Genomic DNA, 5,627 nt, shown 5'->3' on the forward strand with positions numbered 1-5,627 from the left:
CCTAATGCGAAGGTACGTAGGCATAGAGTTGTAAACTCTAACGAGTACAATTATGAAAAATATTTTTGGGTCTCTCGTCCATTTAAAAGTAATACCGTATGTAAATAAATAAATAATTAATAATTAATAAATATTAAAGCAAACACTTTAGAAACACACACTAGCCCTAAAACTGTAGGAGGATCCTATTGAGTACAATGGAGGTAAGGGGTGCCTAACACCTTCCCCTTACTTAACTGACTCCCGAACCTAGTCTCTTACTCTTAACTATTAGGTTTTATCATTATTTCCCTGTTCCTTAGGAACGAATAAAGGATGGTGGCGACTCTGTCATTTTTCCAGCCGCGACACCCGTTATTAATCGAAACGATTTCGAGCTGAAACCCTCACTATTATCAGCCATCCAACAACATCAATTTGCTGGAAATCCTACGGACGATCCTAATGAACACCTGACCAAGTTTGTGCAGTACGCAGACACTGTAAAGGCGAATGGTGTATCTCAAGATGCGATAAGACTGCGCCTCTTTCCTTTCTCACTAAGAGACAGAGCTTGGGCTTGGTTGCAATCCTTGCCCTCCAACTCCGTTACAACATGGGAAGAACTGAAGAACATTTTCTTATCCCAATATTTTCTGCCGAGCAAAACTGCTATGCTGAGAGCTCAAATCAACGGATTCAGGCAAAAAGATGTAGAATCTCTCTACGAAGCGTGGGAGAGATACAAGGACATGATGAGGATATGTCCACATCACGGTCTCGAAGACTGGGTGATCATTCACACATTTTAAAATGGGCTTCTGTATAACACAAGACTGACAGTAGACGCTGCCGCTGTAGCGGTGTATTCGTCGCTATATGATCTATCGATTAAACCATAAGCAAGAGATACAATGAAATTTCGAGTCGCCACCGCACTTTTATTTATCCAAAGGATTGGCTAAAAAGCGAACAAAAGCCTAAGAAGTTTTACACGTAGAAAACTAATAAAAAGATCAGAGATTCTGGGTAAGGGGTAAATTACGCAATGGGAAGGTGTTAGGCACCCACTACGTCCTAGGTACTCCTAGGGAGCCCTTTTCACACTTGTTGTATAAGATTGTTATTTGTTATGACATAAAGATTGTGCAAACATGATTGGGATGATGAGAAAAGAATATACAAGTTAGTTATTTTTGTGTTATTGGGTTTGAACGGATGAACCCGCTGCCTACGTACCTTCCATCAAAGGTAAGGATCAAAACGCCGTAGTTCGGCTAAAAGATTTCCAAAAGTTGGTGGATTCAGTTTTAAACACAAGCACTGAGGCTTTTCATTATCAATGGGAGAACACTCGACCAAAAACAACATCCACCATGCGAGGATAGCTTCGACGTACTAGAGGGGTTAGCCCTGTTTTCAGTACGGAAGTCTTACTGTCGACTCACTAAGGATAGGCAAGATTTACATCAACCACAAAGATAATTGAAACCTATGGCTAATGTGAAAAGATTAACAATGGACAGAGCCAAAACAAGTGAATGAGTGAAGTTAATTGATTATGATTATGAAAATGAAGTCAAAGTATGATTAAGATTGATTTGAAAGAAGTATTATGAAAATGGAGTTTGAAAAAAGTCAAGGACTTGGGGTCCAGGTTTTTAGTTAGAAAACATGAAGATGTTTGCACAATATCTAGGTCAAGTTTGAAATGGAAAGTGTGAAAAGGTTTAGGACATAATGAGGATGAATGGATGAAGATGGTTTGTAAAACTTCTTAGAAGGTTCACTTCTTGAAATCATATGGGAGATGATTCAAGTGTGTCCTTTGGAATAGACAATGGATAATAACAAATAAACAAAGAGGAAAGCAAAAGCGGATATCGGATGCCAATCACTGGTCTTATACCAATCTCCTAAAACAAAACGGGATATCAGAAGCCACTCAATGGTCTTACACTAATCTCCTAACAAAGAAAATAAAAGGCGGATACCGGATACCAATAGATGGATTTACACCAGTCTCCTAAAATAAAAATGGATATCAGATGCCACTCAATGGTCTTATACTAATCTCCTAAACAAAAAGAAACTTGGATACCGGATGCCAATCTGTCTGGACTTATACCAATATCCAACATATGATCATAGGAAAGCAAATGCCAACTAGCAGGGACTTACAGTTGCAACCTCACATGAACAGAGAAAAAAAAACATGGAAGTCAGATGCCAATCTGTCTGGGCTTACTCTAACCTCCACAGTATGGTCCTAGGAACACAAATGCCAGCTTGCAGGGACTTACAGTTGTATCCTCACATACAAACAAGCAAAACAACATGTGATCATAGGAAAGCAAATGCCAACTAGCAGGGACTTACAGTTGCTTCCTCACATACAATCAAATAAATGCATCAGGCAAAGATAAGATGAGTGGCCAAGGTGGTGGTCTTATACTCACTTCCATATCATAGGAGCAATGGCCAATGGATGGTCTTACAATTGTCCTCAATGGGTAAACAACAATGATAAGTCACAAAGACAAATGAGATGATTATGCATTAATGAGCAATAAATGATGATGAGTGCACAAAGCATAGCAAGCAAACATGTGCATATGAAGTAATCAATCAATCAATCAACATCAAACAGCACACTCTATAGCCAAACAAGGAGGCTCACACAAGAGGGTTAGGCACTGAGGCCAACTGGAATAGGGTAAAAGATTTGCTCTTAACCTTGCCATTGAGAGGCTAAGGTGAAGCAGATGAAAGGATATGAGGGGTGTGCCTCATTACTCTTATCCCTGATCAGGGAGAGCATTTCAGAAAGTGTGGGAGTTCAGAAAGTAGGAACTCTCTCCACATATTAGACTCGATTGATCTTGGGTTTTGATCTCAATGCTACAACCATGTAATGGGAGCAAGGAGAAGACTCACTGAATAGTAGGGGATAGGTTGCTTATCCCTTTGATCTACCAATTGCCTTACTTGAAGGACTTTTCCTGCTTGGGACAATTTTAAACACACACAGGCATTGCCTCTTAAGGAGGACTTCAGACAGTTTGCCCGGTCAAATAACAGACCGGGTCTCCAGACTACATGAAGAAGAAGTAATTATACCTCAAAGCAAATTGCTAAATAGCAAAGCAAAGCAAGTTCAAAGAACTTAAGCAACTAAAGTACCTGAAAAAGTCAAACCAATTAGTAAACAGTTCAACAGTTTAAACAAAAGGAATGGATAAACAACAGTCAACCACAGAGGGACCAATGTGCAAAGCACAAGACTCAACTATATGAGTCACACCTACAAAACAAGGGTTAGCACATGATATATATAATCCAACTCAATCAAATTTGAATGATCTTTGAGGCATTGGTGCTTAACCTGAAACATTAACTCAATTGTAAGCTCAAAAGACCACTAGGACTAGCCTAGGGTCAAAGATGAAAGAAAAGGTCAAAACAGCAAAGAAAAGTCAACCCAATTCATGTTCAAACATTTAAGAAGCTACCTCAATTGGATTCACAATCAAATCATGCATCATTGTCATTTTATAGACCAAAGAAGTCAAAACATGGCAAATTGGAGCACATAGAAGGTCAACAGCAAGACCAAGCTCAAAAGCAATCAAAAACAATTCCAAAAATCATGAAATAATTCATACTCAATCACAATCCATAACATAGCATGCATATTAAATTTCAGCTCAATTGGATCATGGGAAGATGGTCAATTAAAATCAGGAAGTCAACACATTTTCAAGTATGCACAAAGAAGGTCAACAAACATGTATCAACTTCAAAAAATCATAACAAATTGAAAACAGATGAGAAATGTATGGGATCAACACCAATGCAAAGCTCAAGATGTCTAGTATGCACATATGAAATTTCATGATCATACAATATGGTATGAGGATTTCACAAAGGATTTGGCAACATGTATCACATAAAGTCAACAATTGACTAGGCAAGGAAGGAAATTCACAAACAAATAGGAAATGGCATGATTAATTCCAGGAAAATTCATACACAAACTAGACATATGAGAGAACAATCATGAAAAATTTCACATTATTTGGAGGCCAGGAAGCATGTGAACAAAAATCATGAACTTGCATATCATTGGTGTGACACAAATTGACACACCCTACTTCAGAAAATCATATCTCACACACCACAAATGATAAATGCACAAACTCTACATCAAAACAAAGATGAATGAGTCTAGTTTCACCACAAAAATTTTCAGCTCAAATGGATGCAACATGATCATTTCACAAAAGGAATGGCCAAAGGTGTCAAATATGCATACATGTTAAGAAACCTCATACCATTAAAAATTCGACCAACCAAAAATTCAATAAAAATCATGATAAAATAATAGACATTCATGTGATCATGATGGAAAAAATTTCATGAATTTTGGAGTTAAATTGAGTGAGAAATGAATTTGGAAGGATGATGAACAAATTGGAACAAATATGAGCAAAGAACATGGCATGGATAGTCAACCAAGGTTGACCGGTGGCAATTTTGCAATTACCACCCTTACTTATCAAAACGCAGAGTTTAGGGTATGGGCAATGAAATGTTCTCATTGGTTAAAACCAATGGAACAGTACCAACAAGTAGAACAAACCAATCAGCAGCCAACCGCGTGGGAATTCTGGGAAATGTCACTAGGGTTTTGGAACTTAGGGTTTTAGCAGCAGTGCAACATCAGCTCATTCAAACCAACATGAGACGAAATCCGACATAACCTCATGAACAATAAAGCAATTAACAATCATGCGACATCAAACAGCCACAACCAAACACAACAAACACAATTCATGTGGATTTTCTGGGCAGGGTTTAAGGTTTAACATGGACAGCATAGCTTCATCATCAACATGCAAGTCGAAATTTCAAAATGCCCAGAATTAAAATATATGCATATCAATAGCATCAACAAACATCAAGCAACAAGAATGTATCATCAAATTTCATCAAATCACTTCAAGCAAGGCAAATCGAACAAAAATACATTTGAGCACAAAAATGAAATCCAGATTTCTCAGCCATAAGATAACCATTTCAAGTGAGACAAATTGCAGTGTATTCAGCATACAAAGACCTATCTTAAACATGGCATAGCATAGTAAATGGTGAAGGTCGAAACCTTACTTGTTTTTGAAGAAAAATGAACACAGTTGTTGTTTGGCCAGTATGAGCTTGTACAGATGGAGGTCTTGGTCCCAAATGATATATCCTTGAAGAAGTTAAGCTCAAACTTGCTTGGAAACCTTCACAGCTCGAATTACCATTGTTGTATGCTTGGAAAAACAGAACTCAAGAGGGGATTCCAGCTGGGATTTAATGGTTGTAAACAACTCACAAAGATGGTCAGGTCATGGAACAATGAAAGCTAGCTCGAGGGTTTTTGGAGTTTTGAGCAGAAATCCAAAATCGTGAAAATGCAAGCAGGAGAGAATCAGGTTTTTCTGTGCTTTGGAGGCTGTGTTTCTAGGTTTAGAAATGCAGAAAATTTCATTTATATGTGCTGTTTTAAGTCTCCTAATCAAATGCTAAACTTGTTTTACCTTAATGAAGCTATTTGCAAAAATTTCTAAGTTGCACATATGGAAGTGGAGGTGTGAGGACTG

General features: G+C 37.9%; 1 non-coding gene across 1 annotated transcript; it reads right to left on the reverse strand.

The window, feature by feature from the left end:
* Positions 1-653: 653 nt before the first annotated feature.
* Positions 654-760, reverse strand: LOC127088400 (small nucleolar RNA R71). The gene has a single exon (XR_007790238.1). It is a non-coding gene; the product is annotated as a small nucleolar RNA R71 (small nucleolar RNA).
* Between the last annotated feature and the right edge of the window lie 4,867 nt (positions 761-5,627).

This window comes from Lathyrus oleraceus, chromosome 5, assembly GCF_024323335.1.
Source record: "Lathyrus oleraceus cultivar Zhongwan6 chromosome 5, CAAS_Psat_ZW6_1.0, whole genome shotgun sequence".
NCBI lineage: Eukaryota > Viridiplantae > Streptophyta > Magnoliopsida > Fabales > Fabaceae > Lathyrus > Lathyrus oleraceus.